The 13939-nt window shown below is 33.7% G+C and overlaps 1 pseudogene across 1 annotated transcript; it reads right to left on the minus strand.

Moving 5' to 3' along the window:
* Window positions 1-594: 594 nt before the first annotated feature.
* LOC143586704 (zinc finger CCCH domain-containing protein 19-like) lies at window positions 595-9822 on the minus strand (annotated as a pseudogene). Its single transcript, XR_013144752.1, has 11 exons — window positions 9407-9822; window positions 8680-8950; window positions 8513-8592; window positions 4914-5101; window positions 3420-4251; window positions 3198-3325; window positions 3052-3111; window positions 2917-2967; window positions 2680-2765; window positions 1778-1818; window positions 595-1664 (listed from the first exon to the last, which is right to left on the minus strand). The product of XR_013144752.1 is annotated as a zinc finger CCCH domain-containing protein 19-like (transcript).
* Between the last annotated feature and the right edge of the window lie 4117 nt (window positions 9823-13939).

Below are 13939 nucleotides of genomic sequence, written 5' to 3' on the forward strand. Positions count from 1 at the left end.
CTAGAGGTGCACAAAAAAACTTGTCTAAACCGAAACAAAAGCAGTTTAGAACCAATTGAAACTGTCTGTAATCCACACCATTGGACGATTACAAACCGAACCAGGCTATAATCTTCTAATTGATCCTAAAATGTTTCATTTGATGTTTAAATTTCAAGCTGTTGACCGGTTTTGACCATGATCATGGATTATTAATAGAGTAGACGTGTGGTTTTAAGCACAAATTTGAAAATGCCAATAAATAGAAAAAAGACCTTTGACATGATTCACAAAATAGCACCTAAATTTCCCAAATGTTTTGTTTTTACCATAAGCTGACTAGTTTGAAATACAATGGTTGATTTAACTCTGAAACCAAACATTTGAATCAACCATTAACGGCATTTATTACCTAAACAGCAGCAACAAGACAAGATTCAGCTTAACCACATAACCACAGTCTATGCTATGTTAAAACACATAAGAAGCACCTGAAAATAAAGTAAAAGCTTCTCCCTCCGAAACCTGCACACCTTTCAAACACATCCTAGAAAACAAAATCTCAAATAAACATCTACTGTAAAAACGCTGCAGTCACACCTACCCTTATCAATATCACCCCCGGTTGTTAAACGAACCTTGTTTCTCCCATTGCCTTTGGTTGCCATCAGAACCTGAACCTCCGCCTCTAGGCCTCGGTGAACCCCACTCTTGGTTTGAAACTATTGGTGCTTGAGTTGGACCTACGCCTGGGCCTTGACCAGGACCACCGACCCAACCTTGATTTGGTGTGACCACTAGAACTGGTTGTGGAGGAACCCAACCAGGGTTCACATTACCAGGACCCGCTTGCAAACCCCATGTGAGATTAGCATTAACTGCCTCCCAATTCACGGGTTGATTACCTGTAGTAGGCCCCACCAGTCCCGTATTTGGATTCGGAACCACTGCCGACCAGCTTACATTCGGTTGTGGCGGCTGCTGCTGCATAAAGTTCCCGACAGGAGTTTGAACCGCCCAATGGCTCGGTTGTTGACTCTGAGGTGGACCGCCACTCCAACCATAAGCATTTTGACCAGCAACCGATGGTGGTGCAGCCACTTGGGAACCATTCAAGCTAGGACCCACATGTCCCATACTTTGATTTGGAGTAGAAGAAGGAAGGTTAGCAAAACCATGTCTCTCAGTGTTAGCTGTAAATCGTCCCTCTAGCGCATCAGTTAACATAATACCATCTTTTTCCATCTCGGTTGTTTTCCATATTTTTAAATCCCGCGGAAAGAACTTATTACTGTCCCATTTACGCAACTGTGCCAAAGAAAACGGGCCTTGAATTTTCCCAGTTGGATCCTTGTAATGCCATATTTTCTCAGTTTCTGAAACATCTTTTGTTGACCCGACAATTTTCTCTGTTTCATTTGCAGGACTCGGTTTCTTTATTACACTTGGCGGTGTCTGCACTACTCTATTATCTCTTCCTTGACCCCGAATATTATCATCATGTGAGCCCACTCGTGGAGAGATCGCAGCATCTTCAAGTCTTTTTGAAAAATCATTACTTGACAAGCTTCTGCCAAACTCATAACTCTATCCAGGATTTCTAGGTGTACTTGAACCCGTACCTCTCCAAGAATCTCTTGAAGGGTAGTCTCGTCTTTTGCTAACCAGAAGACTATTGTACGTATCTACATATTAAATGATTTAGCATCAAGAGTCGATAAGAGAAGAGCGTGGTTATTCAAACATAAGGGTAATAAATTTGAAAGATAATTTCGACAGGACTTCAAAACTTAAATACCTCGTATTTTGTCATCTTCTTTTGTGTCTTCAGATTCATAGCTTGGATCCATAGTAGGGTCATCATAGTAGGGTCATCTTCTTTTGTGTCTTCTTTTGTGCACGTGCACGTGCACGTGCACGTGTACGTGTACGTGTACGTGTACGTGTACGTGTACGTACACGTGTGTACGTACACGTGTACGTACACGTACACGTATACACGTATACGTATACGTACACGTATACATATATGTATATATGTATACATATATGTATGTATATATGTATACATATATGTATGTATATATGTATACATATATGTATGTACATATATGTATATATATACATATATGTATATATATACATATATATACATACATATATGTATACATATATATATATATATGTATATATATATATATGTATGTATATAGGGTAGGGTTAACGTAAAAAACAATATTTTTGTGAGAAGAATAAGAATAGATATATATATATACATATATATATATATATATATATATATATGGGAAGGATATTTTGAGAACTTGATTAGTTGTAAGAACTTTAAGAACTCAATTTTGGACCACACATTTAATTAAATGAGTTTGAATATGTGGCTGAGATTAAATTTGATTAAAAAATGAATCAGGAGAGAGATTTTTGATAATTACACAAGTTAAATGTTCGTTACACATGTGTAATAAGTCGATTCGGTGTGTAAAAAATTACGGTAATTTTTTGTACATTACTTACACTTACGTATTACACGTGTAAAAAAAATTCAAAATTTTTTTTTGTTACGTTGAGTTCTTTCGAGTTCTTAAAGCTCAAAGCGGTTCTCAAAAGAAATCAATCCTATATATATATATATATATAACCCAAGTAAAGATGGCCTTGATTGCACAAAATATCAAATATTACATAGTAAAAGGATATTCCTTCTTGCGCCCTAAATCACTTGCTCAATCACGAAGATGACTAAGACGCAAAACCTCTGTTTCAAGCCACTGCACAGTAAACACAAATATAATCCAATATATTGAATGAGAAACTTAAATCTAAATCAGGTTTTATGCCATCAGCTTTTAAGATTGACAGAATTAAAAAGTTAAAACTGTAAATCTGTAGTTTAGATGGAACCCAATGTCTAGAACTTACATCATTTACTCTGGTTGCCTGAAGTTCAATGGCTTTATCAAGAATGTCCTCCTAAAAAGCAAATGACAAATTTAGGGGAAAAAACACACCATTTTTTATAGTAGTAATTCGTTAATATACGAAACAAGAACATACCACTGTCAGTCTTTTTATTAAGCCAAACTTTATACTTTGTCGAAGACGTTCGCATTCCTCCTACCATATAAAGACTAGACACATCAGTAACTCATATATACGAATTAAATTAATGCAACAGTAAAAACAAAATAAAATGTAAATACCTCAGTGAAATCTTGATTTGAAATGGTGTCGATAGATATGGATTCCGTTTTGCTAAGATTCAATATTTCAAGCATGATGTCAGTAGTCTTTTTGCCAATCGCATAGTGAGCACCTGTGGTAGTAGTACCTGCATTAAAAACAACAATGTACTTATGACTGAAAGCAAGTTTAAATTCATATTTATGGTTAACATTTAATTTATGTTTCTCTTAAATAATTACCTGTAACTTGCAGTAGTCTATATATGTCCTGATTAGGATTACCACCAGGGATTCTTATTCTAACAAAAGTGCCAACACTTTTGCTACGAAATGATTCAGTGTCTTCAAGTAAATCCTCTGCCAACTTCCGTTTTAAGTAAATTAAGTTTATATTATGAATATCAATTGCGGCATAATCCTCACAGTTGGATTGAGGTTCTTGATCACCTTTCTTGCGGTTCTTACGTTTTTTATCTTTCGTTTTCTCATTATCTATGGGGCTAGTTTCAGTATCAACCACGCTCCCTTGATTATCACCGTCTTCTTTAATAAGAAAATGAGATTCAAGAAGTTTTAACATCTCAAAATGGCCTACACGCGGCTTACCAAAAAGGCCTTGAAGTCTTGCATCACAAATTATTTGACTTTTACGGCGAGAATCACGAAGTTTGTTTGTTTTAATGTATTCAAGCAAGAGAGCTTGTACATCAAACTGAGATTTATATGATGTGTCGTTTCCCATGTGAGTGACAAATTCAAGTAGTTCTTTTGATGCCCATGGAGTCCTGCCAGAAGGACTGGCAGCAGAGCCACGAGTCTTGGCCTTCTTTGACTTTCTGCTTCTGGTCTTCCTTGTTTGACTTTCTAAATTCTCAGAAGGATTTTCTGAACCTGAATCGCCATCAGAATGTCCAGCTGGAAGCTCTTGTTTGCCAGCTGGCTTGGACCCCTTGCAAGGGTTCTTGGCCTCAACCAGTTCAGATAAAGAGATATCCAGTTTTGCTTTCATATCTGTCCAATAATCCTTAAATAGATAATCCCAGCTATTTTTGTCGTAAAAGTCTACAGTTTCCTGCAAAATAAAACCAAAATAATAATAAAAAAATCACACATTTTACTTGGGCCTGTAAACGAACCGAACGTTCAGTGAATCGCTCAATGGAAAGCTTGTTCATTTATTACCGTGAATGATCATTCATTAATGTTCGTTAGTTAACATTTGTTTACATATTCATTTAGGCCCATTACAATTTAGTCTAGTTTTAACACAACTTTAGGTCTAACAGATTTATGTTCATGTTTACTTGTAACTGATGTTCAATCAGTTATTTTCATTTATATTCGTTCATCTATGTTCAGTTACGTTCATGAACTGTTCGTTTATACCGTTAACAAACGAACATAAACACACATGAACACACATATTTCCTTAACAAAAAAACACAAACACACACATTTCCTTAACGAACAAACACGAACAAGAAAACCCCATTCGTTTAATTATTTGTGTTTGATCGTTTGTTCAGTTAAGTTACACGATCGAACACAAACATGCTTCGTATGTATTCGTTTGGTTTGTTTACAGGTCTAATTTTACTTATTCAATGACATTATAATAACCAGATAAACAAGCCGAACTCAACTTTGTGAAATTACTCATTAGTCAACCTCATTTAGACATAGAACTCGAAACAAGCAGAGCTCGGCTCATTTACACACAAATAATGAGTATACCTGATTTTCCTGTGAATTCTTTTCAATTGACAACACGGCTGTCATGCAAAACTCACAAAAGCCTTTCTTCTCTTTATCTCTGATACACAGTATAATATCTGTTTTAATGCATGCTTTGCACAAGGAAAAGGTGCAGGTATAGCACCTATAGTCAGCCTTCTTTGAACAGTTGGTACACAGGTGCCAGCCTGACAATCCAAGTTAGAGGAATGTAAGTTTCTAATCATACATGAATAAATCTAGTAATTCATATGGTACATAAAGAATCAGAAGACACAAATTCAAAATAATGCATAAAATTGAATGCATTGAACAAGTGGATAATGTGAAATGTGAAAAATAATCCTTTACACGATCGCTTTAAATAAACATGAGAAGCGTCCATGCATGAACTAATCTACAAAAATATGTATATCAGATAACCCATAAGTAGACCGACAGTTGTCATGTTCAGAAACACACTCATATTAGAGATTACGGCACCGATTTTAGAGAAACTGAAAGCTTCTTTAATAACATCAAAAATTATGTAAGCATTAAAACATAATCTCAGACTATTTTCTGGGACAAAAAAATCTGACACTTTTTAAGTTGGGAACACAGATTAGCTCTTTTTTTGTTGGTTATTCTAACATTTTATTTTATTTCGGAGCCATACATCAAAAACAAAATTCAGTATTCTATTAAACCAAGTTTGTTTTAAGGTTACTAAGATAGACACAAATTTACTTTAAACATCAAAAAGCCATCAAGTCAACATACGTTTTCCATTACAAAATCTTCCTAAAGTTGAACAGAAATCATTAGTACCCCACTGCATTAAATTTGCTACAATTGTTTCCTAATAAACCTTAAATTCACGTCCATTTGTTCATTCATCACTGGCATTGTATAGTCTTAACTGACACAAAACTTCTTGTTAGATTGGTTTTAAAATGCATGCATCGCCAATCATATCGCATCGCTGCACACAATGTGTTGCGTTTACATGTTGTGACCTTGATGCACCAATTTCGCAATAATGCAGTTACAGCAAATCGCACTTTGATGCGTGCAACATGGAATTAGTACTCAGATCGGACTTTTTCAACTGAAAATCAGTTCGGATCTTTAAATTAGGGAAGGCGACGCTTACCTGGAAATGATAGGGAGAGTCGATGGAGAAGGTTGGAGGAAAGATATGACGGCTTGATGGCGGCTGGAAATAAGATTGCTATAGAAACCCTAGAATTCTTCTATATATGGTTTGAAAATGTTAATGAGTACATGCATAATGTACCTGTATATAAAGCTTGTTTGGTGGTGCCTATAGTTTTAATTTGTATTTATTAATCTAAATTTCTTAATTTTTTATTATTTAAAAAGTAAGCATGTTAAAATATTATGTATAATTTACTTTTTAGTATTTTTCTAATAAAGAACGCATCACATAATGCACTTGCATCACGCATCAGATTTCAGAACCAAACGCATCGGAGCGCATCACGCCATTTAATACCAAGCTTGTTGGTGGCAAATATCAAATACAAACTAAGGATTAAGGGAAAAAAATGAAACAAAAAAAAACTGTTCCTTTTTTTTTCAAAACAGAGTGATGCTGCTCAAACTCTCTTTATACACGGAATGTTTATAGTTCATTAAAAGCTAAAAGGATAATCATTAATCAACCATCAACTGCAAGCAACATCACTTAATAAAGTAATATCCTATGAAGTATTAAACATGCATGAAACAGTGGACAACAAAACATTTCCTATGAATTATAGGTTACCTATCCTTAGCTCACAAAAATATCATTTTCTAAAAAAAAAATACGAACATTTCTTTTCTCATCTTGAAATCACCCCAATATCCCCTTTTGAAATATCTATATCTATATCTATACTATATAATAAACAAACTTTCTAAGTGTCACATGTCATCACCATGGTGATCCTTACAAAATTTTCCCTCCTCTCCCTCATATTAAATACACTTTTCTTTCTTATTAATAGTTTTTTATTTCCTTTTTTTTCTTTTTAATCTTTCATTTTCTCTATTTAATAATTCTTTCCTAATTTAAAATTTTAATACCACCATAAATACATTATTTTGTTTTATATGATATTACTGGATGAAGAGACAAGATTAATATAAAATTTAAATTTCAATAAATTTTAACTTATTATATATATAATATTTACTTAATTACAAGTTTTTTTCTTTCATACCCTTAAAAGACAAATTCACTATTGATGTATTCTTAGTGTTTATGTTAATTTAAACAAGCGGGTTTCTTTAACCGGTTAAAGTATCAAGCATGGTTCATGTTAAAACAGTTTATGATAGTTTATGATTAGAATGAGTTTCGATCCACGGATTGGTTTAAAAGTAGAGACATTTACAACTTCTTTTTATAATTGACAATTTAATCAACCCATCATTTATGTTTAGTTCATCATCTTAAAAATCCACAAAAATATATAAACACTAGACTACATGCATGTTTTGGTTTTCAGAAGAATAAGACAACTTCTTACCTTAGGAATACAAATGTTAAACATTAACACACTGTTATGTTAATCAGATGATAAATTGATTATGTATATCCTTTTATTATTAAAGATTTCAAAATTATATAGATTTCTTTAGTGAACGAGATATACTTGCACCAAAAAATGAGTTTGTTCAAGAAATTAGCAAATGTTTGCTATCCATGTTTCCGGGAGATGAAAAATATTACTATTATTCAGATGGTATCTATCAGACATAAAATGATACATTACAAGAAAGCATTAGTTTCTTGATGTTTTAAATGGCCTCAAAATCTAAAGTTGTCAAGTCATACGTTAATCCTGAAAGACGATGTTGAAGTGATGATGCTTAAATGGTCTATCCAATGAAACTAAAATACATGTGAAAGTACAATATGATAACCGTGTTATAGAAGCGAAAAGCATATCCGGAAGTAATAGAAGCGAAAAGCATAATCGGAAGTAATAGAAGCGAAAAGCATATCCGGAAGTAATACTGGAACTCACACTTTTATTCTTAAAAAGAAAAATCCTACACCTTTAGATAAAATGATTAATTTCAAAGAACGAAAATTTCACTTTATTTTTGTTTTGCAATAAAGATTAATTAAAGCATTGATTAACATGATCCAATGGTTATAATTTATTCTTAGTCTTCCTAGGAAACTACTTATTTTTAAGATAACCCTCCCCTATCTATACTCTCTAATAAAAGCCTATAAGTTTTGCCACTTGTCACTCTTACATTAAACCTCACCCTTATTAACAAATTTTTAATTGTAAAATAATAGTTATCATTCTTAAAATTAATGTTTCAAAATTTGTTAATTTAATATTTACTTTCTATATTTTTTTTTCAAACATTTGATATTTATAATTATCTTTTACTTTAAAATTGTTTTAAAGACTATTGTACAACAACTATATTAATAGTGTTTAACGGGTTTAATGTTTCGTGTATACTGATTATTTATTAAATACTGTATTTTCAATAACTACTCGTGTAATACACGGGCCTCAAACTAGTATATATATATATGGTAAGCAAACTACATAAGCAAAAGATTTGCAAAAGTAATAACTCACCACAATCCCATCTACCCTTAGTTTGAAAGAAAGCTTCGTCCCGGTTAATGCAAGCAGGATGATAAGCTTTTGGGCAATCCCTGTAATTACAAAACAACAAAATCAAAATCAGTAGAAAAATCCCATTAATTCAAACCCTAATTGATCACTGTCATCAAAACACTCACCGCTTGTCACATATCACAAGGTCTCCACCATCATAACACATGAAGCAAACATCCTCCTCCTCAACCGTCTTCCGTGGCCCACCAGTGGACTTGGGTGTAGCCTGTGGAGTCTTCCCTCCTCTTTTCCGTTTCCTCCCCTGCCGGCCTCGGGTTTTAACAGGCTGTTCCTGCTCCGGTGACTCTGTCCCTGCTTTCTCTTCATCAGTCTCCGAATCTGTATCCAGTGACTTATCCTCATCTGCCACCAAATGTTCTTCCTCCTCTTCAATTTCTGCAACAAATTTCCTACAATCACTCCTTGAACGCCATCCTAACTAGGAATGCAACCGCTCGCGAGCTAGTCGAGATCAGATCGATAAAAGGCTCAAGACAAGCCAAGCTTTTTCGAGCTCAAACCACCTGAGCCTCAAATAAAGCCCGTTTAGGCTCGCCAACCCTTAACAGGCGTATGTAGATTTAAGTTTGACCTCTTTGGACTTCTATGTATTAATTCACACTGCTAGTTGGCTCGTTTAAGGATTTTCTCAAAATATATAAAAAAAACGTATATAAATTAATTAATAAATGATAAAAAGGCAAGCCGAGCTTCACGAGCCTTGAGTATTTAAAGTTTAACTTGTTTTGGACTTGTAAGTATTAACTTGACACTGCATGTTAAGGTTTTTCTCAAAATACATATATAAAATAAAAAGTAGGCAAGGTTTAGAAAGAGAGGTCGATTCCTGACCTGTTATTTGTTCTTCTTCTGGTTCGACATTTGTATTAACATTCTCCTCATCAACTGCTTTTAATTCATTATTATTATTATCATCATCAGGTGTAGGTGTAGGTGAAATGAAGTCACTAGCAGCATGTTCTGTATCTTCATCATCTTCTTTGTTCATAGCCGCCTCTGAATTCCGGTCCGGAACAATAACCGCCGCTGGTTCGTCTTCCGTGAGAAGAGGCTTCGGTTCGTCTTCTTCTTGTTGAATGTTGTTTGGTTCTAATACATCTTTTTCTAAATTATTATTATTATTATCATTTTGATTTGGTACAGAATCATTGAGGTGGTTGTTATCTTCTTCTTCCATGGCGTTCAAAACCCTAACCCTAATTTTGTTTAATAATAATAATAGGTAGAGAGAGACATGTGCGGATGTTACGAAGCTCACGGACGTGGAGAAATGAAATTATAGAGAGAGGGGTTGGATTGGATTATTATTTGGGGATGGATGGATGTGTGATTCATTCACTCGGGAAGATACAAGAATACAATTTAGGGTGCGTTTTTATTTAAGCGAAAGAAAAGACTTTTTAGTATGGAGAGCTGTATGGGATTCCTTATTTTCGCTCTTATAGGTATCTATAAGTTATTTGGTGTTTGAGAAAGTTGGGTTTTGTGAGTGTATAACGTATAAGTTACAACATTGTAACTTATACCTTATCCTTTAAATAAGGTATAAGGAGGTAAAATAAGGAATCCCAAACACCACGTATATATTGACTTATGAATTTTCAAAAGAAGTTTAAAGAAAAACGTTTGGATTAGGTGTGTTGGGAAAAACCAAAATAGTAAAAATGAAAGTCGTTTTTAATAGCTAACCTTTTAAAACCCCTTTATTTTGTCTTCACCATAAGTTAAAATTCATAAGATCTTATAGTTTGTCAAACACTTAATTCACCTGATTAACTTTTCAAAAAGTTATAAGTTATAAGTTGATGAAAATAAGGAATCCAAAACACCCCCGAAGATTAAGAGTTCGGGTCTGATTGGTTCGAGTTTTACAAATCTTACCCAATTCCTAACCCTTAATTTTTTTTAACAAGAAGTTTCATTAAAACAAAATCAACTCTTTCTACTGAAAAGATAGCAAAGGAATGCACCAATTTACATGTTCACCTTTAGTTAAGTGTTAAATAAAAAAGTATAAAATTTAAAATAATATGGGTATATACACACACACAATTAGCAACTTTGTTTGGCTTTGGTGGTTATACATCACGCTTTCTCTTTTGTGCCTCTCTTTTTTGTATACAATCGCCTTATCACATATTCCCATTGTACCATGCCTCTCTTTCTCTGTTATATCGGTCTTTCTGGTGATGGAAACTCGATCGTCTCCCGCCACCACCTCACAACACCACCGGTGTTGCTTTTCCACTGTCGACTATTGTGGCTACGGTTTTGACTGTTGTCGGGTTCCATTTAGGAACCCTAGGGAGCGGTTGTTGTCTATGATAGTGGTGGAATTACGGAATTGATGTTGTGCAACGTTTGTGAAGACTCCATTTTCGGCTATTATCGGGTTGTGTGTTGTCGATGCTCTGGTATGGTGCATGCTCTCAGATGAATTGACAATTGTTGTCAGGTTCATCGAAGTTTCAACGATTTTCGTTTCAGTATATACAACTTAGAATAAAATTATTCATTTGCACTTGCTTTGTTATGACCTTTTATTCAGGGTTGAAAGGAAAACAATTTTGAGGTTTGCTTAATAAGGCTCTTTATAAACTGTCATACCAATGGCCAACAGTAAGGCACATTAATTTTTTGGTTAAATGGTATAAGGGTTTTTAGATTTGGGTTTTTAAAACAATGACATATTTTATTGTTATCATGTTTTGTTTCAATTTGACGCATTTTGGTACAAGATGATTGATTCACATATATGCTCATTTGTAGATGCCACCATTTAAAATCCATTTTAGTTGCAATTAGGAGTTGGAGCATTCGCTGTGAATTTAATTTCATGTCAATAATGTTATTAACACGTGGAAAGTTATGTTTGTAGCACCCCACCTAGGCGGAAACGCAGAATGTACAGTATATTGATTCATCAAGAACACATTGTTTACAAGAGAATGCCAAACATGCATTCTAAACTTACAATTCTTACAAAGTATAGAACTATTACAAGATGCCCAACCAAGAGACTAAGTACTAATTCTAAATCTTCCTCATATAATCATAGCAAGAAGTCTTATTTGCGTATCCTGAAAAACATGTTTGAAAACGTCAACTAAAAATAGTTGGTGAGCTTGCAGGTTTAAGTTATCACAAAAATATCTTTAGTAAAAGCATTTACATTTCCTTGTAAAGTAGCTTTTATACAACTAATTTCATTTTTTCATAAGATAACTTCATAAAAAAAATGTGTACGTTAGCAATCATAATACTTGTAAAAACATATACGTTATTATACCAAGAATAACTCCAGTTTCACCATTAATGGTTTAAATACCCATTTCATTAATATAAGTGACATTGACATTTTCATGTCAAAGGTTCACCATTTCTTTCAAAACATGACATTGGCATTCTCATGTCTATATTCATAATTTCATTTCAAAACATATATACCTGAAATTGACATTCACATGTCTATATGTTCACAAATCCATTTCAAAACATACTTGATATTGATATTGACATTTCCATGTCTATAATCATACTTTCATTTCATAACATACGTAAAATTGACATTCCCATGTCTATGTTCATGAATTCATATCAAAACATACTTGATATTGTCATTCTCATGTCTATAATCATGATTTCAACTTAAATACCAATGATGTAGCTTTCAAATACTTAATCATTATTCCACCTTAAAACATCGGTAATATATATTCAAAATCCGATAAAGTATGATTTCATATTATGTATGGATCATCTGCTCATCATATGTCATGTTAATATGAAATAAATCACTTCTTTAGAAATCTAGCATAAGCATGTAACCCAATCGATTCGTCTTTGCCACCACCAACGCCTTTCCAGGCCCGTTAGCTCTAACGTTTTATGGCAGAATATTAGTACACAAACACAAAATGACAATAAGCATTCACATACACGTAGTTGGCGCTACCAACCATGAATGGGGTGGACGTCCCCGATAGTACTATCAAGAGCAAAAGGTTACACAACAGTAAATAAGGGGACTTAAGCGATAATTCTAACTTATGCAATCATTCATTTGTCATTCATTTAAGCATTAACATCCGACATTGAGCATATCCTTCACATAATTTCAATTGTGTTACTTAAGTAGTTTTCTTTCCCAAAAACATATATAATTCTTATAATTCCAAGCAAAGCTTTAAATATTTGTATGAATATATATTTCAGTAAAGCCATTTCATCTCAATAAACATGTATAATAAGATAATCCAAATAGTAGTCACGTTTCAGTAAAACAATTTATAACTATGTTAAGCATGTTTCTCCCCCCACCCCCAAAAAGTAAGAGTAATAAGAGAAAAAGGGGGCTACGAACTCACCTTTTGGTTCTTTCGATTCCAAATATTCCTCAAGACTAACAAGGTGCACAATCTACTCGTGTCCTACATGTAACACCCCAACCTACGGCGGAATGCCGAGGCGTGATTTGATTGTCACAGCTCAAAAGGTACTATCATGAAATTATAAACCGACAATATCTAATTAATTTATTTATTATCAAACAACATTTAAATACAACAAAAATAAGAAAATTACAAATACAAAACCAACTATTCTTGTATATGTTTTATCCTAAAGTCATCTCTATGTGAGCTTCAGTTCGATAAGCAATCCAAATCTATAACCTGCAAATGCGTACAAAATATATGTTTGTCAACAACACATGTTGAGTGAGTAGATCACCAGTTTTGACACAAACAAAAATGGTAATAATATATAATGATATAAGTGAATAAAAATAGGCAAAACTGTTATCTGTGAGTATAAACAATTAAACCATAGCACATACATAACCAACCATAAAGAAAGGGCTAAACCGTTGCCATGCGAATGGGCATTGGTTACCAAAAATGAGGTGTCGGTGAAACCATTGCCAATGCGATCGGGCTCCTGCCACTACGACGGTCTTTTGATCATACTATAATGAGATTATGTTGGACCTCTCCGAATGCGATTCAAGTAAGCAAGTAAGCAAATAGCAAGTAACAGGCAATCATTCAATTGATACACAACACAAAGATCACAGTTTGCGTTTGAGAAATAATAAGATAAATAATATAATAAATGGTACGCAAGTGTCCCCAAAACATTTGAAAACAAGTAAAATAGGGAGTGATTACTCACCTGATTAGATGAACGAAATACAAATGAGAATGTGAGAATGATGAACCCTTCGGGATACACCGACAAGGATTCCTAGATAAATAGGATAATATAAATTAATTATAAATGATTTAATATGATGAGTTATTAACAAATAAGATAATGCGTATAATAGATTTGAGATTTCGATGTTATTTGGGTTATGTTTGTGAT

This window comes from Bidens hawaiensis, unplaced genomic scaffold (assembly GCF_021521415.1).
Source record: "Bidens hawaiensis isolate Kalapana, Puna unplaced genomic scaffold, B.hawaiensis_p1.1 tig00000190_1, whole genome shotgun sequence".
Lineage (NCBI taxonomy): Eukaryota > Viridiplantae > Streptophyta > Magnoliopsida > Asterales > Asteraceae > Bidens > Bidens hawaiensis.